At 39.7% G+C, this 26,262-nt stretch overlaps 1 pseudogene; it reads right to left on the reverse strand.

Annotated features, from left to right (window-relative positions):
• Positions 1 to 691: 691 nt before the first annotated feature.
• On the reverse strand, positions 692 to 5,173 carry LOC118713798 (annotated as a pseudogene).
• Between the last annotated feature and the right edge of the window lie 21,089 nt (positions 5,174 to 26,262).

Consider the following 26,262-nt stretch of genomic DNA (forward strand, 5'->3'; position numbering starts at 1 on the left):
GGTTATCTACAGTTTCTACCCCTGAAGCTACTGAGTCAGTGGGAGTCAATCTCCTGTAACTACCCTATTGTTTAAGCAAGCAATCGAAGGTAGAAGTCAGATAGCAAGGTTAAAATTCAAACAGCAGTTTTTACCCAAGTATGAGTGCTACCATATTTCATTATGAAGAAGCAACAAAAATAAATTTATGGTTGGGGGTATGAACCAATAAGGTATAAAACAATCCCAAAGATGTTGCTAAGGCAAAATTCTTTAAAAGGACCAATCAAGAGCTAGCAAGGCTGTATCTACCCCATAGACTAGATTTGGAAGTGAGTGCTTCCTCTCTGTCTTCTCTCTCCCTAGCGCACTAGGTTCCTGGTCTCCCCTGTGCACTAGGTTTGAGCGGGGGTGCTCCCCTGTGGCCATGTGGCTTCTGGCTGTGTGGGACTCTCCACATGGATGAACAGGCTTTAATAGCATGGATGCTGAATGACACCCAGCTACAACATGGAGCAGAAGCTGTGACACTGGCCTGAAAGCCTGCAGCACCATTTCCAGGACTAGCTTCTCAAACTTTGATGCTGCTCACTGTTTTTGTCTGGGATTTCAGTCTTCGATTTCACAGGACAAGGAACTCAGACTCAAACCCCACATTTTGGTTTCATTATGATCAAAACTGTGCTGAATGTAGCGCAAAGCTCATTTCTGTTCATTTGATCTCACTGGAGACAGGAGAAGAGCTTGTTATCAACCTTCAAAAAAGCACTGTGATTTTGAAGATTTAACTTTCTCCTTGAGGCCACTCATTAATTCCTCCAGTCATTGTTACCTGAGCCCTCTTTTCTTCTTGGCCTGTACACTATTTCAACAAATGAGGGTGTTTTCGGGCATGTGTAGCCAACTTTACGGTGGAGAAAGTCCTTTGCCTTCAATTCTCTTGGATTCTGAATGGCAGTGAATGAAATAATGCTGTTGTGGTGCCCCCTGTGCTGGGCTCTAGGAATAACTGGTAAACACAGCAGGAGGAGCTTTCGCTCCTGGAGCTTGCTTGCCCTTGGGCGGGAATCAGATATTTAACACTCAGTGGCCAGTGCCTGAGAGAGCTGCTCCCAGCGAAGAACAGGTGCTGGGGGACAGCAAGGTGGATAAAGGGCCCACCCTGCCTGCGGCCGCCAGAAGTCCGATGACTGACATAGGACCTCTACACCATAGTAGGGATTTGGGATTAAATTTTCAGAGTCTGGGCCCATCTTCAGAGGTTTAGATTCTCTGGTTTTGGTACAACGCAAGAGCCAATATTTTAACAAGCTCCTCTGTAGGACCCTGGTATAGTTAGTCTCAATATTTTCCTTCAAGACATTCTGGGTTTTATAGCCTTTGAAGGATTTATAAAGGCATAGATTGAAATAATTAGATTTGAGTGGATTCGTGGAGAAAGGGGGCAAGAATTGTCATAGGGCAATTGGATGGCTATAGCAGCAGTTAAGGAAGGAATTATTGGTAGCTTGAGAAGTGGACAGGTTTTGGGATAGTTAGGATTTTGTGATTATTTTTTAAAATATATTTTTATTGACTTCAGAAAGGGAGAGAGAGATAGAAACATCAATGATGCCTCCGCACTTCCTACCAGTCTTTATGAAGTCTTCACTTTCAGTCCTTTATTATAAGGGTTCTCTCCATTTAGTCTTCAGTTGATTAATCATATATATATATATATATATAATTTTGTGTTTTAGTTGTAATTTCAGTTTGGTCCTGTGTTGTGTTTGAGAGCTCCACTTACTCTGCAGCCATTTTTCATATAACCTCACATTTCTTATGTTTCCTAAGCATTTTATGATTGTGGTGGTTGTATAAAATGGTGATTTTTTTTCCTTGTTAAATTTCTGAACTGATGACTGGTAGTTTATAGGAAAAATTTGTTGAGTTTTGTATATTTTTAAACTAGTACCTTACTGACTTCTCCTACTAGTGAATTTTTATTTGATTAACTTAGACTTTCTATTTAGAAAAACATCATCTGAAAATAGAGATTAATTTTCTCCTGTGTTTCTAAAATTATCAATTAAAAAATTCTTTGTCTTATTGAATTCACTAGAACTTTCAGAAAAATGTTAACTAATAATGAGCACACCACTCCTGGTCCTGAGTTTAATGGAAAAAGGCTGTAGTATTTTATTGTTAACTATAATATTGGCTGTTTATATGCAATAACTATTTTCTAACAGATTAAGTAGGTTTGCTTCTAGTATCAGGAAGCTTTTGTATTTTTAAAATATTTAATTTAATTATTTTTGATTTTTATGTTCATTAAAGTAATTATTTTTTAATCTTCTGAGGTATTGAAGTGACTAATTAATTGACTGGTATATTAACATGCTCCTGGATTAGCATGCTATTTATATTAATAGGGAGATTAGTTTGTGATTTCCTTTGTTGTGCTCCATTTGTTAGACTTTGGAATTGGTATTGCTGGTTTGAGAAAATGAATTGGGAAGTGTGCCATCTTTTTCTCTGCTTTGGAACAGTCTAAATTATATGTGAATTATCTTTCCTTAAGGCTCTGGTAGAGCTCACTGTAAATTATCTAGACGTGGTGCAGCATTTGAAGTTATTTAGGCAGAAATACCCATTTCTTCGATGGTTATTGGTATCTAGATGGACTACTTTCTCATCATTTCTGGAAGTTTATGGGTTTTTAGAAAACCCTGCATTTCATCGTTATTTTCAGAATTTTTAACCTAGAGTGGCACATTTAAATGTCCTATGCCATTATAAAATGCTCCTATATCTGCGCATAAAGCCCACTTCTCAATTTTAATGATTTCAGTGTGTTTTCTATTATTTAAATCTATGAGGTGTTTGTCCGTTTTATTGACATTTTCATAGAAATTAGCTCTAGATTGATAAAATCTACTGCTTTTATTTTCTAATATTTTCTCTTTATATTATTATTCATTTATTTCTCCTCATCTCTTAGGCTTTTCTCTTTTTTGATACTTTTTAAAATTTATTTTCATTTTCTATTTATTTTATTTTATAATTTTCTATTTTTAAAATACATAAACATAAGGCTATGAGATTTTTTTCTGAATATAGTTTTCCTAATTGTATCAATATTGATTTGTAGATTTAAAAATTAACTTTTAATCCTCACCTGAGGATATGTTTTTATTGATTTTAGAGAGTTAGGAAGAGATAGAGAGAGAGAAGGAAACATTGATGTTAGACAGAAACATTGATCAGTTGCCTCCCAGGGATCAAGCCTGCAACCTAGGTATGTGCCCTGACCAAGAATCGAATTGCAACTTTTCCATGTACCGGATGATGCTCCAACCAACCGAGCCACCTGGCCAGGGCTAGATCTTATTGTTTTTGTCACTGCATTTTTATTTTTATTTTTAAAATATATCTTATTGATATTTTACAGAGAGAAAGGGAGAGAGATAGAGAGCCAGAAACGTCGATGAGAGAGAAACATTGACAGCCGCCTCCTGCACACCCCACTCCGGGGACATGCCCACAACCAATGTACATGCCCTTGACCGGAATCGAACCTGGGACCTTTCAGTCCGCAGACCGATGCTCTACCACTGAGCCAAACTGGTTTCGGCCTGTCACTGCATTTTTAAACTTTTATAAAAATTGAGTATCATTTACAAATATTAAAATGCAATACCTGAAGTTGTACAATTTGATTTTTTTTAAGGGAAATATATATATATTCCAAGATTTGTGTACTGGGATTTTTTCAGTGCCCTGTCTACTGTAGAGCCCGAGTGGTGACAATGTGCTGGGGGCTACTGTGTTTCCTGGCATGAGCTCCCATTCTCTGAGGGTCCTGAGAAGGACAGTGGATTAGTCCTGAAGCCATCAGGAAAGGAGGAAGTGGTCCCATTGGGTGGAGCAAGTGTGGCTCCAAATCTGAGGGTGGGGCCAGACAATGCCAGGGAGTAGCTGCAGGGCAGGGTTCACCAGCTGGAGGGCCATTGGGAGTAGACTGTAGTTGGTAGAGACTTCTGTTGCAGGAAGAAGAGGAGGAGCTCCTGGCAGCCCTGAAATGGCCTTCCCCATTTCATGTTGAGTCTATGCCATTGACAACCAACTTGTTAAAGGACTTCCCCATGGCCACTTCTGCAGCCTGCTTTTTGGCACACTGGATGAAAGCACACTGCTCTCTGTGCACCATGGCGATCTTCCGGATCTCTCCAAACTGGTAGAAATGATTTCTGAGATCTGTCTCAGTGGTATCGCCCAGACCACCAGCATATAGTGTGGTGAGAGTCTTGTCCTTTGATGGGGCCAAACAAGGAATTGTTGAAAGCCGCTATAAGAGCTTACCTGCCACAGGGTCTTGAGTCCATAATACTGGTTTTTAATGTTCTGATCAGCAAGGGGGTCATCTGGATCCATAGGCTGTGGACGTTCTTCTCATTTCTTACATTCTCCTTTCACCCAGAGAGTGCAAATGTGTGGTTGGTTCCTTTTGTAGTAGGATGTGGCCCGGGCCAATGTGAGCAGGGTGTTGCTGGTGGACATGGCTTTCCCCAGCATGCCAACTGGCCATGTTCCAGAAGAGTTAGAAATCTCCCTCTCCATCTGATGTTGGCATGCCATCCTTAAAGACAACCCTGCAGCAGGAACCTGGATGGGCAGGCCATGCTAGATTCAAGAGGCAGGTCTGACAGACATTCTTCAATTTACTACAGGTTTGGCACAGGTCTTCTCATAATGCATGTGGATCCCAGAGCACCAGTGAATGGCCTTGGCACAGATTTTGCATTCCTCCCCATATTTTTCTTTGGTTATTCAGATATAGGGGTTTTCTCCAAGACACATCTGGCCAAGAATGGTGAAGCCCACATCCTCCCAGGTCTGCCCTTTATTGGTGCTGGAACCAGAGGCTGCCACCTTGAAAGCATCTGAGGCCCAGGGTGTTTCAGGTTGGAAGAGGATTGCCCCAATCCCATCAGGCCCTTGGCTGGTTCCTAATTAAGGTTTTTATTGAAGTAAAATTTACACACAGTGAAATGTCTTAATTATACAACTTGATGAGTTTTGACAAATTTATGTAACCAACACACCAAGCAAGATACCTAACTTCTCACTCCTGTGAATGTTCCCTCATACCCTTTTCAATCAGTCCCCTGCTCTGGACAACCACTGTTACAATTTCTATCGCCACAGTCATTTTGTCAATTCATGAACTTCATATTTTCCCCTCAGTATAATGCTTTTTTATTATTTTACTAGAGGTCTGATGCACGAAATTCATGCAAAGTAGACCTTCCTTCCCCTAGCTGCTGGCACTGGCTTCCCTCTGGCAATCAGGATCCAGGCTTCCCTTGCAGCTCTGGCTTCATCCAGAAGGATGTCTGATCTAATTAGCATATTACACTTTTATTATTATAGATTATTTAGTGTCTTCCCCCCTCCATTGACTCCCGAGTGTATCCCTGCCACCCACCCCAGACCCTCACTCCCCTATTGTCTGTGTCTATGTGTTATGCATTTATGCATACAAGTTCTTTGGTTGGTCATTTCCCATCCACCCCTGTCTTTCCTCTTAGATTTGACAGTTTGTTCCATACTTCTATGTCTCAGACTCTATTTTGTTCATCAGTTTATTTTGTTCATTAGATTTCACATATGAGTGAGATTATGTGATACTTGTCTTTTTCTGGCTTATTTTGCCTAACATAATACTCTCCAGGTCCCTTCATGCAGTCTCAAAGGGCAGGAGATCCTTTTTCTTTTTTTTGTTACAGCTGCGTAGTATTCCATGGTATAAATATACCACAGCTTTTTTATTCTTATCTGATTGCTGTGGCTAGCACTTCCAGTACTATATTGACCCATATGCACTTGATAAGAACGTATATTCTTCAATTTTGGGGTGAAATGTTCTATACATGGAAATTTAATCCATCTGATCTGGTGTGTCAGTTAGACTCATTGTTTCCTTGTTAAATTTTTTTTTTTTTTCTTTTGAGCATTTCTTGCAGTGATGGTTTTGGTGGTCATAAACACCCTTTTGCCTCTTTTTGGCTATAAAAAGCAGCAGGGTTGCTGTCTGTTAGTGAGAGAATGCTGGAAATGCAAGCCTTTGAAATAGAAGCTCTTTATTTCACCATCTATTTTGAATGATAGCCTTGCTAGATATAGTAATCTTGGTATAAGATCCTTGATTTTCATTACCTTGAGTACTTCATGCCATTGTTCTCTGGCCTGTAGAGTTTCTGATGAGAAATCAACTGATAGCCTTATGGGAGCTCTGTTTTAGCTAACAAATTGTTTTTCTCTTGCTGCCTTTAAGATTCTCTCTTTGTCTTTAATTTTTGGCATTTTAATTATGATGTGTCTAGGTGTGGGCCTGTTCGGGTACTTCTTGCTTGGGACTCTGTTCTTCCTGAACATGTGTGACTTTCCTTCATCAGGTTAGGGAAGTTTTCTACCAGAATTTCTTCAAACACATTCTCTAGACCTTGTTCACTTTCTTCACCTTCTGGCACTCCAATTATACAAATATTGTTATATTTCATGTTGTCCCACAGTTCTCTTAAGCTGTCCTATTTTTAATTGTTTTAATTTTTGGTTCTCTGATTGAGTGATTTTTTTCAACCCTGTCTTCTAACTCATTGGTCAGATCTTCAGATTCCTCTAATCTGCTGTGTATTCCTTCCAATGTGTTCTTTTTTAGTGCTATGCCATTTTTTATTTGCAACTGTTTTTTGTTTTGTTTTTTTCATAATTGTCTTTTCTCATGCTGTTGAACATTCTTGCCATCATTATTCTAAACTCTATATCTGATAAATTTCTTATATCCATTTTATTTATCTCTTCTTCTGGAGAATTCTCTTGTTCTTTTATTTGGGGATTTAAAATTTTTTTTCATCTCCCCATTTTGGCTGCCTATTTGGATTTTCATCTTTGTATTAGGTAGAGCAGCTGCAACTCCCAATCTCTAGTGAAGGATAATGTCAGAGGCTGTTTGTGACTGATCCTGAGTATCCTGTTTGGAGCTATCAGCAATCCACAATTTGTGGCTCCCTCTGCTGGAGCTGAGTGCCTTTGGAAAGGACCAAGATGTGGAACAAGGTCTGTTTTGCTATTGTAGGGCTCTGAATTAGATCAGGTAAAGACTTAAAGTCTCTAGAGACCCACTTCTGCCTGCAGTATGATTGTTATTCAGTCCTTTTATTTTTTAAATATATATATATTTTTATTATTTTGAGAGAGAGAGAAAAATCAATGATGAGAGAGAATCATCAATCAGCTGCATCCTGCATGCCCCTCTTTGGGGGATCAAGTCTGCAACTCAGGCATGTGCCCTTGACTGAAACTGAACCTGGGACTCTTCAGTCTACAGGCCTACGCTCTACCCATGAAGCCAAACTGGCTAGGCATAGAGCACAGCAAGGCATTGGCTAAACAGGGTGGGGCAAGAGGTTTTACAACAGGGTAAGGTAATTGCTTCTGCCTACAGGGAGATTGTGGTTCTCAGTTTCTTTTCTTTCTTTCTTTCTTTTTTTTTTGGTTCTCAGTTTCTTAATATACCTCAGGAACTCCACAGGGTGGGGCCAAGGGTTTTCCAATTTCCAATTGCTTCCCCCCAGTCAAAAGCTGCCTGGATGGTAATGTCTGCTGGAGAAAGATGTCTTCTGCAGAATGATAGAATGATTTAGCACAGGAAACCAGGCTGTCTACCTTCAGAGCTCTAGCCCTATAACCCTCAACTCTGGCTAATGCTCACACAGCTCCATTCCACTCAGCCCTTCCTCTGCTGGAGCCCAAGGTGAGTGGCTGCACATGAAATTTTGTGTATTGGCCCTTTAAGAGGTTGCCTGCATCTCCAGCCATCTCTCCCTGGCAGATAGCAATCCTACTGCCTTTCACAGCCAGATGTTGTGTGAGAAACTTTATCAGTTTTGGTGCTCTGGGCTGGGAGGCCAAGCTTGGGGTTTAGACCTCAGAGTTCTCAGTGGGAATCCACCCACAGCTGATATATACTTTCAGAATTTCAGCTGTTGTCTGTGGGAGTTGGCCTATTCTTTTATATCTCTGTACTTCCTATGGGTCTCTATGGGGTCTACACTTTCTATTTTTGGTTATCAGGGTTTTCTCTAGCTAGTCTTCAGTTGATTTTTCAGGGTGATTTTTTTGTATTTTAGTTGTAATTACAGTTTGGTCCTGGAGTTTGTCAGTGTAACTTCTATTTACACTGCCTCCATTTTGGAACCTCACATAATGCTTTTTAGAATAACCCACATTATGGTTTGTATTAACAGTTTGTTTTTAAAAAAACTTGCTGAGTTTTAAAATATTGAATTTAAAAAATTCTATTATATGACACTACCACAATTTCTTTACCCTATTTCCTTGGGATGGACTTTGGGGTTTTTCCTATTTTTGGCTCCAATGAATAAAGATACTTTGACATTTTTGTCAATGTTTTTCTTTGCACATGTTTTTATTTCTTTTAGGTAAATACTTGGTAGAATTGCTGAGGAAGAGTGTGGATGTTTGTGTAATTTTATAAGAAATTCCAAAACTGTTTTTCTAGTTGTGGTGCTATTATATATTATGTCTGGAACTGCACAGACTCCAGTAGTTCCACATTGGCAATTGATATTGTAAGTCTTTCTAATTTTAGCCATTTTATTGAGTATAAAATAGGATCTCAGTGTGTTTTTAATTTGTATATCTTTGGTGTCTTATGATATGCATCATTTTGTATGCCTAATGGCTATTCACATAACATTTTTGCATGTGTGACATGTCTATCCAAGCCTTTTGTTATTTATTTTAGGAATTCTTTATATATTCTGGATATAAATTCTTTGTCAGATGTATGTATTTAAATATTTTCTTCTAATCTGTAGTGTTTTCTGAAGAATAGATTTAAATTTTAATGAAGTTTAATACTTTTTCCTTTTAGAATCATTGCTTTTTGTGTTTCATTTAAGAAACATTCACTTACCTGAATATCATAAATATATTAATTTTTTTTTCTAGAAGATTTACTGTTTTATCTTCTTATTTTATCTTATATTCATCCCAAAATAACTCTTGGGATGAAATATATGTCAGTATTTGTTATTTCCCTCCTCATCCCATTGGATATCCAGATGTTTCAATATCATTTATAGAAAAGACGGTCCACTTCCTACTTAATCATCTTGGTGCCTTTGTTGAAAATTAGTGGATTGCATTTTGTAGGTCTATTTCTGGACTTTCATTCTGTGTCTATAATTGCAAGTTGTTGTTTTTTTGTTTTTTTTTGTTTTTTGTTTTTTGAAAATAGCATGCTTTATTCCAAAAACAACAGGAAAACAAATTTAAGATACTAAAAGAAAAAAAACAACTAAGAATTTTATATCTAACCAAAATGATTTTCAGGCATAAAGTTACAACAAGCTATCATCAATGGGGAATATTCTTTCCATGAGTCTTTCCTTAAGATTGAGCCCACAATTGGGGCTTGTGCCCTGACCAAGAATCAAACCATGACCTCCTGGTTCATAGATCATCACGCAACTACTGAGCCATACCGGTTGGACAAAAAATATCTTTTCATACCAGACTAAAAGTGATAAGGATCTCTCTCTCGTACCCTTTTCCACTTTTGTTATTTACAGAATTCCTCAGAGTTTATAATTTACCATTCTGTTTCCCAGCAATAATCTCCACAGTTTGTTTGTTTGGTGAGTCCTATAACTAAGTGGATTCAGTAATTGTCACCATACTGTTTTAAAGAGTTTTTTTTTTTTTTTTTTTTTTTTTTTTTTTTTTTTTTTTTTTTTTTTGCCATTTATCTCTTGTTTAACTCAAGTTGGTCTCCTACATTTTTATTTTATTTTTTTATTTTTTTAAAATATTTTTTATTGATTTTTTACAGAGAGGAAAGGAGAGAGATAGAGAGCTAGAAACGGTCGATGAGAGAGAAACACCGACCAGCTGCCTCTTGCACACCCCCTACCGGGTATGTACCCGCAACCAATGTACATGCCCCTGACCGTAATCGAACCTGGGACCTTTCAGTCCACAGACCGACACTCTACCACTGAGCCAAACCGGTTTCGGCGGTCTCCTACATTTTTAAAAGAAGGGCTCATTGGGACTATGTTCCCTGAGTTTGTTGTACTAGTTGGACTAAAAAAAAAGTTTGAGTCTATAAATACTCTGAGATTTATTTGATATGTGTGATGAAGTTAGATACAAATTAACTTCTACCTCCAGCAATGTATGATATCCAGTAAAACAACTTTGCTGGTTACTTCTTTAACCTTCAGAAAGATGAAACTGTCGAAGGACAAATTGAGATTTAATATTTGCTTTCCTTTGGGAAACAGAGACTTCAAACAGAAAAAAAAATGTGTTCAATTCATTTGAGGGCCTGGAGAGAAAAAAAGTTCAAGTAATTAACTACAGGAAGAAAAGGAAATTGGGGCTAGTTGTTGTCCTATACATTGAATGAAAATAGAAGAATCAGGGAAACAGTTCCTGGTACAAAAAAGGCATTTGGCACATACTTACTGAATTAAAGGGTGCATTCCGGTTTCTGGGAGGTATAATGAGAGTAAAAGCATAAGAAATATAGAAGATAAAGAGGCTGTGGCAATACAAGGTTTCAGGCTGGTCCTCAAAGTGGGTTGTCCAGATACCTGAGATGTGAAGGTCACTAATATTTAGAAAAATTCCAGGAGGCTCAAGGTTTGGATTGCTCTGGAAATGGGAGCTAAATTCTTTCAAAGCAATAGGAGGATTTTGGGAGAAGATGAAGACCTAGCTAACTACATATTATTCAGTGAATGTGGAGAAACAGTCAGATCTATATCAACCAAATTATACTGAGAGAGAAATATATTACTGTAAATGCAGTTACTAAATAGCAATGAGAATTACAATAAGCTAGATGTCCAAGTTAAAAATAGAAAAAGACCAGTGTAGTAAATATGAAGAAAGTAAAAGTAATAAAATTATAATATAGGAAGAGATACTAATAAAAGATAAAACAAAGAAACCATAGAAATAATCAATATAATAAAAAGCTAATTCTTAGAACAAAACTAAAAACCAAACAACTTTCCAGTAAATTTAATGGAGAAACAAATACCGTATACAAATAATTAATTTGGGAATAAAAAAGTGTATATGATAGCTGATATCAGGAATATTTTTGAAATCGTTAGAGAATACCTGAATGACTTTATATCATACATTTTCAAAGTCAGACAAAAAAAATAAATATTTTCAAAATATGTAACAACATAATTAATGGAAGAAGAAAGAAAAGAATTAGAGAAGATGGCAGTGGAGTAGGTGGAAGCAGCACCCACCTCCTCCAGGACCAAACTGGAATTATAGAACTAAATGGCAAATTAACTACAAGTTGTACAACTAAATTACATAACAAATCAGCCAGAATAACTAGCTGAAAACTAGATGAACAGAGTCTTTTAGCTAAGGATTTACAGAGGAAGCCACCTTGAGACTTGTAGGAAGAGCAGAGATACAAAATGAGCTGGCCCCATATGCTTGTGTGGTGGTTGAGAATCTGGAGGGCTATCTCAGATGCAAATGTCCCCCCTGAGGAATGTGGGATCTTAAGCCCATTCTGGGCTCCCCAGACTGAAGCACCAGAATGGGTAGAGGAGCCCACATAACATCAGGCTCTGAAAACCAGCAGGGATTCTGTCCTCCAAGGAGAGAAGGGAGTCTGCTGGAAACGCAAGTGCTCTCTTAAAGGGCCAGCACACAAAATCTTATTTGCAGCCATTCACCCTTGGGATCCAGCAGAGGGAAGGTGGCTCAGAGAGAAGGTGTGGCTTTGGGGAGAAGGTAAAGGGGACAGCTGTCAAGGATCCAATGGTCTTAGGCGACCCACCTAAAACCATCAGAAAACACAGATATTTACATTATGATTCATTAACAGTAGCAAAATTACAGTTACAAAGTAGAAATTAAAATAATTTTATGGTTGGGGTCACCACAATATGAGGAACTGTATTAAAGGGTTGAGGCATTAGAAAGGTTGAGAACTACTGCAGTAGAGAGTGTGTAAGAGGCAGCTGATTGATGTTTCTCTCTCATCGATGTTTGTAACTCTCTATCCCTCTCCCTTTCTCTCTGTAAAAAATCAGTAAAATATATATTTAAAAAAAAAGAAGTACAAATTGGTAGTTACAAAATAGTCATGAGGATGTAAATTATACCATAGGGAATATAGTCAATAATATTGTAATAACTATGTCAGATGGATACTGTGTCTATCAGGTTGATGACTTTGTAAGTTGTATAAATGTCTAATAACTGGGCTAAACATTTGAAACTAATATAATATTGTATTACGTTGTATTATATCTTTTTCTATCGATTGTATGGCCTTCGCCAGTGTGACTCAGGTGGTGGGGCATCATTCTGTGCACCAAAAGGTTGCCAATCAGGGCACATACCCTAGTTGTGGGCTTGATCCCCAGTTGGGAGCATGCAAGAGGCAGCCAATCAATGCTGTGCTCTCACATCAACACACTCTCTCTCTCCTACTCCCTCTTCTTTCCTCTTTCTCTAAAAATCAATGCAAATATTTAAAATATATAATATCGACTTTAATTGAAAAATTAAAAAAATATATATTTAAAAATAATCCCCACCCTAAGCACTAAGTAACTCCAGAGAAATTTAAAGCTGATGGTGAATTTTAGGTCACCATAGCAACAAAAACCCCAAACTCAGCTCAACTCCTAACTAGAGTAAATGAAGTTCCCCTTTTCCCCACACACTCATGGCCTAGGAGTAGAGTTGTACTATTTCTATGTACAATAAAAAGCAGTTAATTTTCAGTCTATACTATTCTAAAATTTATTTCTGATAATAGATAAAAATTTAAGGAAAAGAATTCCCAGTAAAGGAGCAAAGCAATCATTAGAATCAGACTTAGAGAAAATCAGATGTTAGAAATGTCAGATGGTAACAGTTACACAGACTTATGCCTTTGATAGCTAATTTTACATGTCATCTTAACTGGGCTAAAAGGCTGCCCAGATAGCTGGTAAAACATTATTTCTGGGTGTATCTGTGAGGGTGTTTTTAGAAGAGATTACTGATGAAGGTAAGTTGAGTAAAGATCACCCTCAGTCCTCACTCATGTGGGTGGATATCATTCAATCCGTCAGTGCTTCTGGTTCCCTTGCCTTTGGACTTGGATGGGGGAATATATATTCCTTCCAAACTCAATAATAAAATAAACAATACAATTAAAAATAGGCAAAATTTAAACATTTTACCAAAGCTGATATGCAGATGGTAAAATATAAAAAGATGCTCAATATCATCACATTAGGGAAATGAAAATTGAAATTATGAAGACATATTACTACATATCTATCAGAATGTTTATTTATTTATTTATTTTTAAAAATATATTTTTATTGATTTTTTACAGAGTGAAAGGGAGAGGAGAGAGATAGAGAGCTAGAAATGAAAATTAAAATTATGAAGACATATTACTACATATCTATCAGAATGTTTATTTATTTATTTATTTTTAAAAATATATTTTTATTGATTTTTTACAGAGTGAAAGGGAGAGGAGAGAGATAGAGAGCTAGAAACATCGATGAGAGAGAGACATCAACCAGCTGCCTCCTGCACACCCCACATCAGGGATGTGCCCACAACCAATGTACATGCCCTTGACCGGAATCAAACTTGGGACCCTTCAGTCCTCAGACCGATGCTCTATCCACTGAGCCAAACTGGTTTTGGCCAGAATGTTTTTTTTAAAAACTGACAGAACCAAATGTTGATAAGAATGTGGAACCATAGAAACTCTCTGACATTGCTGATGGTGTATGCATAAATGGTGCAGACACTGTGGAAAAGAGTTTGGCATTTTCTTATACTAGTAACTAGTGGCCCGGTGCATGAAATTCATGCATGGAGGGTGTGGTTCCCTCAGCCCAGCCTGCACCCTCTCTAACTGGAAATTCCTTGGGGGATGTCTGACTGTCGGTTTAGGCCTAAATCGGCAGTTGGACATCCCTCTCATAATCTGGGACTGTTGGTTCCTAACTGCTCACCTGCCTGCCTGCCTGCCTGATTGCCAGCTTGGTTGCCCCACACAGCCTGCTTGTTCAGTCGTTTGGTTGTCCCTCACTAATCCTCCTGCTGGCCTGGTCATAGGCAGCCATCTTTGTGAGGGCATGAGGGTTAATTTGTATATTTACCGCTTTATTATATAGGATACTAATAAAAGGGTAATATGCTAATTAGACTGGTGGACTAGACATCTTCTGGTTGTCTAGTCCTCCTTCTGGACAAAGTCATGGTGGCAGGGGCAGAGCAGAGGTAGTTAGGGGTGATCAGGTCAGCAGGGAAGGGCAGTTAGAGACAATTAGGCTGGCATACAGAGGTAATTGGGGTGATCAGGCAGGCAGGCAGGTGAATGGTTAGGAGCCAGCAGTCCCCTGCAGGATTGGGCCTAAACCAGCAGTTGGACGTCCCCCAAGGACTCCTGGATTGGAGAGAGTTAGGCTGGGCTGGAGACCCCCCTGCACAAATTTCATACTCCAGGCCTCTAATAGATATATAAAATAGTTTTACCATACCTTTGAGATGATTTTTTTAAAAAAGGTTGCTATTCTCTAAAATATTATTTTAACCAGTTATCCTATATAATAAAGAGGTAATATGAAAATTGACCCTCACATTGTTGCACAAGATGGCTGCCCCCATTTGATCAAAAATGGCTGCCCCCATGTGGTAGAAGCTGGTCACCACAAGATGGCTGGCAGGGAAGGGTACTTGTGGATGATCAGGCCAGCAGGGGAGGGCAGTTAGGTGTGACTAAGCCAGCAGGGGAGGGCAGTTGGGGATGTCTGGGACTGCGGGGGAGGGAAGTTGGGGGCAAAAGGGCCAGCAGGGGAGCAGTTAGGTGTCAATCAAGTTGGCAGGGGAGTAGTTAGGGAGTGATCAGTCTGGCAGGTAGGCAAGTGTTTGGGAGCCAACAGTCCTGGATTTTGAGAGGGATGTCCAACTGCCTGTGGGATTGAGTCTAAACCGGCAGTCGGATATCCCCCGAGGGGTCCCAGATTTGAGAGGGTGCATGCTGGGCTGAGTGACAACCCTTCCTCCTGTGCATAAATTTTGTGCACTGAGCCTCTAGTATGATAAATAATTTGAAATACTGATTTTCACCTCCCAGTAATCTGTCCAATTATAATGTTTCAGGAGCAACATCTTCATGATCTTAAACTTTTGTGTCTTAAACTTTTCCAAAGTTTAAAAATTTTCTGAACACAATAAATGTTTTATTATCACACTGAAAGTCACACTTTCCTGAGGGTTATATCAATACTCAATATATCAGTTCTAAAAATAAAGATGTTTGAAAAGTTCAAAGATGTTCAAGCATGAAGAGACATGTACCTTTTAAAACCCTGTGACAACATCTCGGAAGTCCTCCTAGTTAACTCTGAGTGTTAGCAGGACATGGGGAGCCTGAACTGATGGCTATGGGTACAGTGTAGGTGGGAGACAGTTGGTATGCCAGAGAGAATTTATAATCTGATGTCAGAAAGGTAGAATGTGTAGGTGGCAAATGTTAAGACAAGAGAAAGTCAAAATCCAGGGACTCAGAGGAGGGCTAAGAAGGTCAAAATTAGAAGCTCCTCATCAGAACTGCCCCCTCCTACACCACATTACTCTAACAAAAGCTACTGTTTATGGAGCATGGACAAGGTACTGGGGACCTGTACTTGCACTAAAACATTTATCTCCTGACAAACCTGTTTGTTGTTATCATTCTAATTTTGCAGAAGAAGAGATGAGCTATTGGCAGGGTTAAGAACTGAATTTACATTGTTCTAATTCCAGTGTTCCACAATATACAGCATCTTATGAGAACTGCCCAGCATTCAGGCTTATTCAGTTCTGCACTTTTGTTTAAATTTCTGAAGAATCTCCACATCTTTGGACAAACATTCCTGTCTTTATAATTTGTAGCACATTCTGGACCTCAGAAAGGACAGGTCCTTTCTCTCTAAGGCCCTGACAGTTTCCTACCTTTTCTCTCCTGAAGCAGGTTCACCCCCCCACCCCCTTTACAAGATCATCTTCCTGACACACAGCAGCATTTTTGCTTTTGTTTGTTTGAAGCCACTGGCAGCATCTTTACAGTGAAAGTTCCACAGCTCGATAATTACCCTTAACTTGGGGTAGGTAAAATTCCCCCTAAACATCATTTAATTATGTTATTCTCAGATTTTAAAATATGTATATCCAGATCAGTTCTGATTTATTTTGAAATATGATCCATGGTCTCACAAAAAAAGTATATATATATATATATATATATATATATATATATACACACACATAATAGTTACCTGGTATGCACATTAAAAGAGAATTAATTAGAGAAAATATTTTAGGGTCCGGGGTGCAGGGAAATGGGATTCCTTGCTGGCAGGCCACTGACAGCAAGCTGACCAATGGCCGATCCTGTGAGGAATGAGGCTCCCTCCTGCCATGACAAGACCCATCAAATTTATCCTAACTGCCCCCCTGCTAACCTGCCCCCTCCCAGTTGGTCTGATTGCTGCTTATTGACCCCCCTGAAGGCCTGGTTGCCCCACCCAGCCTGCTGTTCAGTCATTTGGTCATCTCTCACTAACACCCCTGCCAGCCTGGTTGCCCCACATAGCCTGATGTTTGGTTGTCGTCTGGTCGTTTAAGTCGTGACAGCCCCTGGCTTTTTATATATTAGAACTAGAGACTCAGTGCATGAAATTCGTGCATGGGTAGGGTCCCTAGACCTGGCTGGCAATCAGGGCCAGCCAGGGCCTTCTGGCTACCAGCTGGGGCCTTCCTTCCCTGGCTGCTGGCTGCCAGCTGCTGGCTGGGGCCTTCCTTTGTTCCATGCTGCCCCCTGTGGTCAGCACATGTTATAGCAAGGGATTGAACTCCTGGTCTCCTGATCAAACTCCTGAGGGGACATTTTGCAAATTAGCCTTTTATATGTATAGATATTTTTCAAAAGGTAACATGGTATAACTGAAATTGACTGGATTGTTAACTAAAAGACCTGTTCTGCCTGGCTGGTGTGCATTAGTTGAGCATTGTCCTGTTCACCAAGAGGCCACCAGTTCAATTCCCCATCAGGGCATATGCCCCAGTTGCATTTGTGGGCTCCCCAGTGGAGGGGGAGATGTTGGAGGCAGCCAATCAATGTTTCTCTCTCATTGATGTTCTATCTCTTTCTTCCTCTGTGAATAAGTAAAAACATAAAAAAAAGACCAATTGTGTCCTAAATTCATTGTTTAATATATTATACTAAAGGCCCGGGGCATGGAATTTGTGCACTGAGGGGGCCCTCAGTCCATCCTGCACCCTCTTGCAGTCCGGGGGTTGTCTGAATGATGGCTCCTGCCACCACTGCTGTGTTTGCCAGCCATGAGCCCAGTTTCTGGCATAAGGACTACCAGGGGGCAGCTCCTGCATTGAGTATCCATACAAGTGCCTGGCTTGAGCTTTGATTGCTGCCCATTCAAAGATGCTATCTTGAGAAAGTACATTGCTAGCCGTGTGACTAGCTAAAGACCAAGGCCACTGCCCCTCACTGAAGCGCCTTTGTTTAGATTTCAGTCAATTTTTGTAACTGACCATTTTTTTTCTTTCCCCTCTGTTCTAAATTCCCATTCTTATGTTTTAAATTCACCAATAAGGAGGGATCCTGAGAAACCCTAGTCCCCCACTCTCGACCAGAAGCAGAAGTCAAGGCCCACACTCTCTCTACTATGACTTTGCTATGTGGCCCCAAGTGGGCTGTGTGAGTTCCAGGTCCTGCAGTAATAAATAAATATTTATTTATTTATTTATTTATTTATTTATTTATTTATTTTTAACGTTTTTGATGGTTATTGTGGAGTGTCTTGTAATCAGAGCAGTAACCACAAAGGCTGGTCCAACCACACTTGGGTTAATGATAGGCTGAGACTATCACAAAAACACACATGCTTCAGAAACTCAAACACAAGGTTGAACTTTATAAGAACAACTAAGCTCCCCATTTCTAAAGTATGTGCTCATTTGCCTGTTTGGACTGCTAATAACAGATTACAACAGACTGGGTAACTTATAAACAACTTACATTTATTTCTCACAGTTCTGGAGACTGGAAGTCAGATACCAGGGTGCCAGCATGGTTGGGTTCTGGTGACAGCCCTCTTGTGGGTGGCAGACTGCAGACTTTTTCTGTGTCCTCATGTGCAGAAAGATGGCAGAGAGCTCTCAAGGGTTCCTTTCACAGGGACACTAATCCATTCACGAGGCTCTACTTTCATGACCTAATCACCCCTAAAGACCTTTCATAATGCTATCACATTGAGGGTTAGAATTTCTTTTCTTTTCTTTTTTTTTTTTTTTTAAATATATTTTATTGATTTTTCCACAGAGAAGAAAGGAGAGGGATAGAGAGCTAGAAACATTGATGGTAGAGAATCATCGATCAGCTGCCTCCTGCACACCCCCCACCAGGGATGTGCCCGCAACTCAGGTACATGCCCTTGGCCGGAATCGAACCCTGGACCCCTCAGTCCATAGGCTGATGCTCTATCCACTGAGCCAAACCGGTTTTGGCGAGGGTTAGAATTTCAACATGTGAATTTTGGGGAGATACATTCAGTACAAAATACTACTCATTCAACGAAATTTTATTGAGCACCTATTGTGTGCTAGTTGCTGCTCTGCCTGTGCTATGATAACTATGTGGTCCAGTGAGTTATTTAAGTATCTACAGCTATTTTCATGAGGATCCAGATCCTGACTGACAGAGAGCTATGGAGCTGGCTTTCCTCTTTTAGAACTTAAGGAATCTTTTTTGTTTTTGTTTTTGTTTTTGTTTTGTTTGTTTGTTTTGTTCTTTTCATTTAACAAGTCAAGAGGTTGAGGAACAGTGCACAATGAATATAAAAAAGTATATTTCTTATTAACCTGGTTAGGATTAATGACTAGCCAAGTTTTTTCTAGAACATTGATTTAAAGCATAATTCTGAAGTAATAGACTTCTAAGTGTTCATTCAGTTGGAGGACATTCATTCATTCATTAAAACATGCTACATGTCAGTCACGGTGCTGGGCAGAGGGTGCATTTAAACTAAGTCCACACATTTTTTGATCCTCCTCTGGAGGGGGACTGGACTGGACTTGCTTGTAGCAAATATAATTAGGTGGAAGCGTATGATTAGGTCATAAAAGACATCATGGTTTCTTGCTTGCTTGCTTTCTTTGTTGGAGTGCTGGCTTTGGGGGGAGACCGCTGCCATGTCATGAGGACTCTAACCCATGTCAAGAGTCTTTGGAGAGAGCCACACAGTGAGGAAATGAAGCTGCCTGACAACAGCCATTGGAGTGAACTATTTTAGAAAGGGATCCTCTAGCCCCAGTCAAGCTTTCAGGCGACAAGGCATCTCTAGCTGACCTTTTGAGAGACCCTGAACCAGAACCACTCTCCTAAGCCACTCCCGAATTCTTGACACACAAACTGAGATGGTAAATTTTTATTGTTATAGATCACCAAATCACACAGCATGGAAATCTAATTCACAGAGGACACAGGAATAAAAGATTCAGTTCTTGACTTTGGGTCACATACAAAAAGAGGCAAACACACACATTATGATAAGAGCAATGATAACATTGCGGTTGGTGTTCTATGATACACAAAGGAGTGGCTCCAGCCTTGACCAGGGAGAAGGATGTCCAGGAGGTGTTCTTAGAAATGACATTTGAGGTATATGTAGGCAGGTGGATACTGTGCTTATTATTAAGCGATTGTCCTGCAAATCCAAACTAGCTCTATTCTGCTTTGGGACGTTGGGGCTGGGACTTTGCAGAGGTGTGCTGCACCCTTGCTAGGTCTGCCATTAAAGGGCACGAGAAAGGGACTTCGGGGCTGAAAGGAGAAGGGACGGTTCCTTCCTCTCTGCTTTCTGTTCTGCCAGGAAAAATGAGTAAAAGGCCTTTCTTCCTGGCAGTAGCATCTAGTTCTTTGGGCTTTTCAAGAACTACTTTCACTGACCTCTCTTTTGATTGTAAGCATCCACAGAGCAGTGCCCTCTGTTAAGTTTCCTGAGCCTTACTTCATTGGGACCCTCCTTGAAGTGTAGGGATTTTGAAAACCGCCACCTATGCTTCCCTGTGTCCTCCAGCTCTGGAGTGGTAGCTTCCTTCTGCAGTTAGTCTCAGGTATCCCACTGTTCCTCCTCCTTCAGCTTCTTAAATCCTCCAACATCTGTTCTCTAATTAAACTTCTATCTTGAAATAGCTAGTGTATGAATTCTGTTTTTTCATGGACTCTGGTTGATACAGGTAGAAATTAACTTGGTAAAAGAGAGTGAAGGGTAATCTAGAACAGTGTTTTTCAACCTTTTTTGGGCAAAGGCACACTTGTTTCATGAAAAAAATCACGAGGCACACCACCATTAGAAAATGTTAAAAAATTTAACTCTGTGCCTATATTGACTACATATAAAGTAATTCTCTTGAATAGGAATCAAATAAACACAAAGAAAGTATTTTATAATTACTTTATTATGAAATATTAAGTAAACAAAATAGTGAAAAATTATAAAATTCTTGTCTTGTCTGCACCTACGGCACACCAGGCAACATCCCGCGGCACACTAGGGTGCCGCGGAACAGTGGTTGAAAAAGGCTGATCTAGAGAGAAGGAAGAGGAAGACCAAACCCATGAAGGTGTGAATGAGAGCACCCAGTATTTTTAGAACCTGGTCTGATGTAGCGGGTAAGTGGGAAAAGGAACAAGATAGGAAAATTAATGAATGTGGGCAGGCATTATGACTTATCTTCATAGTTTTTTTTCCACAACGTATCAATAGTTCATCTTTTAAGGAATATTCTAAGTATAAAATCAGACTATTAGGCATGACTTACAGAGCAGGAGTATTAAACCTTGGGAAATCCCCCCTACTAAAGGAGCTGGACAAAATTATCATAAACAACCATTCTAGAATCTTGGAAATAACCAAATGCATACAATAAATGCAATAGTTTTTTTGTTTGTTTTTTGAGGAAAACTACTGACTCTTGATCAGAAGAGTGGAATCTCTGACACTCTCAGGGCTGCTCCCATACCATACCCAGCTCCACGAAGCAGAGGCCATGATGAGCGGCAGCGGGAGGGTGACCTGGTTCAGAGTGCCACAGGAAAGCCCTATGCTCAGGGATGAGTTAAAAAAACAGTAACGGTCCAGAGACAGCTCTTAGAATGGCAGAGTGAGGGGCAACTTGGACCTTCCTCCCAGGGAGAGAACCATAACTGGTGAAAATTATAAAACAAACAATTACTTAAAGCCTCTGGAAATTATTGTGAAGGCATACAGCAAATGAATAAACATGTTAAAACAAATCTAAATATTGGTAAGAATAGCAAGATCTAGGCATTTGAGCCAAAAAATATGTCTCCCCTTCCCAATTAGAATGACAGAAACTACTCTGGTGGCACAACCAGGAACACAGGGCTGCCTTTCCCCCAGCCCCCTGTAGAAAGTATCTCCGAGAAGGGCCAAACCACCATCATTTCTCACTCTGGCTTCATGTTGCAGAAGCACTAATCCAAAGTGGCTGAGTCTAACCTTTCCCACCCTGCCCTTACTATTCCAGGTGTGGCAGGATAATCATCACCCCTATGCCAACTTACTTGCTGGGAGAGATGAGTTGAGAAGATCTGTCTGCAAAGCTAGAGTCTCACACTGAGAAAAGTGGGCTACTGTCCTTGTCCTCAGTTCTGCAGCAATAGCAGAGGTTTGAGAAAGGCAGGATATAGAACAGAATACTCCAAAGATTTCCCTAAGGGAATTAATTTTATTTGGAAAGTTCAAGTTTCTAGGGTAAAAGATTAATATTCAAAAAAATTAACAGTATTTCTATAATTATCAATAAATAATCTGAAAATGAAATTAAGAAAATAAGTCCATTTATAGTAGCATCAAAATAATTAATATTTATCCATAAATTAAATAAAGCAAGTAAAAATCTTATAATCTGGAAATTACAAAAATCTATAATAATAAGAGCATAATATGCAAATCGACCAAATGACTGAACAGCCAAATAACTGTCCAGATGACCTTCCGGACCACCACACTATGACACACCCTGGTGCCAGGCTAGCCAAGGCGGGCGCGATGTGCTCAATTGGGCGGCCCTGACATTATCCTACAATGGCCCCACAGAGGGAGGCCCAGGCCACTCTTAACAGGGAAATTGATGGGGGGCCCACAATCAATTGTCCCACAGAGGGAGGCCCAGGCCACTGGCCAGTGACACTGGTGGTTGTGGGGCTGGCCCGTGATTGCCCACCAGAGGGGGGCCCAGGCCAGCAAAGCAATCGCATCCCATACCTGTCACCACAGAGGGAGGCAACTGGTGGCAGGGTAGGAGGGACAGCACTGTACAGATGGCAAGCAGTGGCAGCGGCAGGGGTGGGGCCAGCTGCCTGCAGCCAGAGGAAGAAAAGCCCTGAGAGGCCCTGATTGCCAGCCAGGCCTTGGGACCCTACCCAAGAGGTCCCGATTGTGAGAAGGCCTCCCATATGAATTTCATGCACTGGGCCTCTAGTATTACTGTAAGTAATTAAATAAGACCTTAAACATGGAAAGATATCCCATGGATCAGAGGACTTAATATTGTTAGAATGATAATTCTCTCCAAATTGATCTTATGGAGAGACTATATCAATAAAGTGGAACTCAGAGCCAGAAATAAATTCTTACATTTATAATCAATTAATTCTTTTGTGAAGGTGCTAAGACAGATTAATGGTTGCCTGAGGCTGGAAGTAAGAATGAGCAGGGACTGCATATGGACATGAAGGATCTTTTCGGGATGATGAAAATGTTCTAAAATGGAATTTTAGAGATGGTTTCATACTGGGAAATTTATGGAGTCGGTAAACTATACACTTAAAATGGGTGAATTTATCATAGCTCAATTAAGCTGTTAAAACAAGAACAACAAATAGTTTTATGGGATATATTCTCTAAAGGAAAAGCATCACATACTGGAAAAAATTGAGGGAAAATCAGTTCATTCTGGGGCTGGAGGGTACTAAATAAGGAATATGGAATATGAAATGGAACTCACTTTTGGTTTCACCTTAGCACCTTCTTTTGTAAAACTCTGCCTCTTTTTGAGGATCATTTTTCTTTTGCTAATACCCATCACCACCTTTCTTTTTTGCTATTAACTTCTCCTGTACGTTGTAAAAGAGTTTAGTATTGAGTTTATGACCTTCCTCCCCACCCCAAATCCCATTTTCATTCTGTGAGTTCTAAATAACCACATGAATGACACATCTGACATCTAAATCCTTAGTTTATTGTCTCTCTTCAATCTTTACACAACATAATTAGACCTATGGGCACGTATTACAACTTGTTATTAGCCATCATTTCTCTGCTATTTTACCACTTCTCTGAGTGAGTACAACCTCCTGGTCTTCTTACACTCACATTTTTAGTGAGGGCCAGAGAATAACTATTTTAGGCTTTTGGATCAGATGGTCTCTGTCACACATACTCAACCCTGCAGTTGTAGGGAAGAAGCAATCATGGGCAACATGTAAGCAATTGAGTGTGGCTGTCTTCCAGGGAAAACTTTATTTATAAAAACAGGCCTCAGCCCAGATTTGGTCTATGGATCATTGTTTTACCACTCTCTCCCTCAGCTTAGAAAGAGGCTTATATAAATATAAGCAAATTATTTTACTGTGTTGAGTTTGTCTATATAATGAGGGTAATGCTTTTCAATTCTATAAGTTTATGAGTTAAACTAGTGGCCTGGTGCATGAAATTTGTGCACATTAAAAGGGAATTAGAGGAAATATTTTAATATTGCTATTTGCCCTTTGCTGGGGGCAGGGATGTGAGCCTCATGTCCCGGGTGGTACAAGTCCCCACCCACCCGCATCTGCTGCACATACAGCCTACAGATCAGTCATTACATGATGGCATCCCAACCAATTTGCATATTACCCTATTACTAGATAGATGAGAAGATTATCTAAAAGCTCAAATATAATTTATGACAAAAAAGGATTAAAAGAATGTGTTACCACCAAACTCGCATTGCAAGAAGAAGAAATGATAAAGAATAAGAATGTCAATAAATAAGTACCTATCAATAACAACCTTAAATGTAAATGGATTAAATGCCTCAATCAAAAGACATAGGATAGCTGAATAAATAAGAGCACATGACCCATATATATGCTAACTGCAAGAGACCTGCCTCAGAACAAAGGACTCAGACAGGATGAAAGTGAAGGGATGAAATATATGCCAAAAAAAAAAAAAAAAAAAAAAAAAAAGAAACTGTAAATAAGCACAGACTCTAAATGAATAAAAGACTTAAATGTAAGTTGTGAGACCTACATTTGGATACTATAGAAGTATCCAGAAGTAGCAAAATATTGGACATCTTTCATAGCAATATGTTTACAGATACATCTCCTAGATCAAAGGAAACTAAGGAGAAAATAAGCAAATGGGACTATTTCAAAATAGAAAGCTTCTGTACAGCAAAAGAAACCATCCACAACATGAAAAGAGAGCCCACTGTATGGGAGAACATATTTGCCAATGATACATCCAATAAGGGTTTAATTTCCCAAATATATAAGGAACTCATACAACTTAACAAAAGGAAGACAATCTATTTTTAAAATGGTCAAGGGACCTCAATAGACACTCCTCCAAAGTGGACATACAGATGGTGAAGAGACATGAAAAAATGTTCAAAGTCACTGATCATCAGAGAGATACAAATTAAAATGGCAATGAGGTATCACCTCACACCTGTCAGAATGGCTACCATCAACAAATCAACCAAGGACAAGTGTTGGCGAGGCTGTGGAGAAAAGGGAACTCTAGTACGGTTGGGATTACAGACTGGTGCAGCAACTGTTGTAAACAATATGAAGTTTCCTTGAAAAATTAAAAAATGAAACTCCCATTTGACCCAGTGATCCCACATCTAGGAATATATCCTAAGAAACTGGAAATACCAATCAGAGAGCATATGTCCACCCCTATGTTCATAACAGCACAATGTACAATAGCTAAGATTCAGGAGATAAGTGGATAAAAAAAGCCTTGGTACATTTACACAATGGGATACTACATAACAATAAAAAAGAAAGAACTCTTACTTTTGGCAACAGCATGGATGGACCTGAAGAGTATTATCCTGAGCAAAATATACCAGTCAGAGAAAGATAATTATCACATGATCTCACTTGTACATGGAATCTAATGACCAAAATAAACTTGAGGGCGGGGGAAGGAAACAAACAGAACGCACTCCACAGTTTGAGAAGAACCAGCCAAATCCATTCTCAGTGGTGCAGGAATTGTGGACAAGAGCTTCTGCTCTCTTCCTTCCCAGTTTTTCTGACACTGCTCCTGCTACTGTGAAAATGATGAATCTGGAAGGACAGCAAAACAAGGCAAGAAAGGAGAAGGGCACTGTGTACAGAAATATGTGAGGTCTCAACCAAAGGTGATCCTGGGCTGTGATTAGCCACATCCATCCCCTAAAACAAACTCACCGCTCCCTCCTGGCGTCTGTCTGTCTTCTGGCTCTGTGAAAGGGATGGTTGTGATTCCAGCTGGCACCCGGTCACCACAAGTGGCTTTTCAGCTTTCGATCAATGAAGCTTATAGGGGAACTTGAGCCCTGAAATAAATGCAAAGACTGTTCTAACAACAACAACAACAAAAAAACCACACAAACACACACACACACACACACACACACACAAAAAAAAAAACCTCGGGGCAACTGTAATCCCTGTGAAGGATGAGAATATGATGGAGGAAATATTTATTCTCAATGTGGTACCTCCTGACTCTTATTTGCACGTTTAATGCAGAGATGGGAGGGAAGCCATAGATCAGCAGTGCTTTTCAAATGGAGCATTACAGCTCTCTGGTATAGTAAAATGGTTTACTTGGACATGGAAAATACTTTAGAAGTGGGTTAAAATTGAATGGATTAAAATAGAATAACTAGAAAATACGGAGTAATAGGAGTGTCCTTTTATGAGATGTGTGTGTGTGTGTGTGTGTGTGTGTGTGTGCGTGCCCTGAAATAGGATTTGATAATTTGATATGATTTTCTTACTGTGGGTCTGGGCAAAAAAGTTTGAGAAAAACTGCCACAATTTAGCTCTTTGCCACCTACTTTTGGGATTCTGGA

This window comes from Pipistrellus kuhlii, unplaced genomic scaffold (assembly GCF_014108245.1).
Source record: "Pipistrellus kuhlii isolate mPipKuh1 unplaced genomic scaffold, mPipKuh1.p scaffold_m20_p_9, whole genome shotgun sequence".
Taxonomy (NCBI): domain Eukaryota; kingdom Metazoa; phylum Chordata; class Mammalia; order Chiroptera; family Vespertilionidae; genus Pipistrellus; species Pipistrellus kuhlii.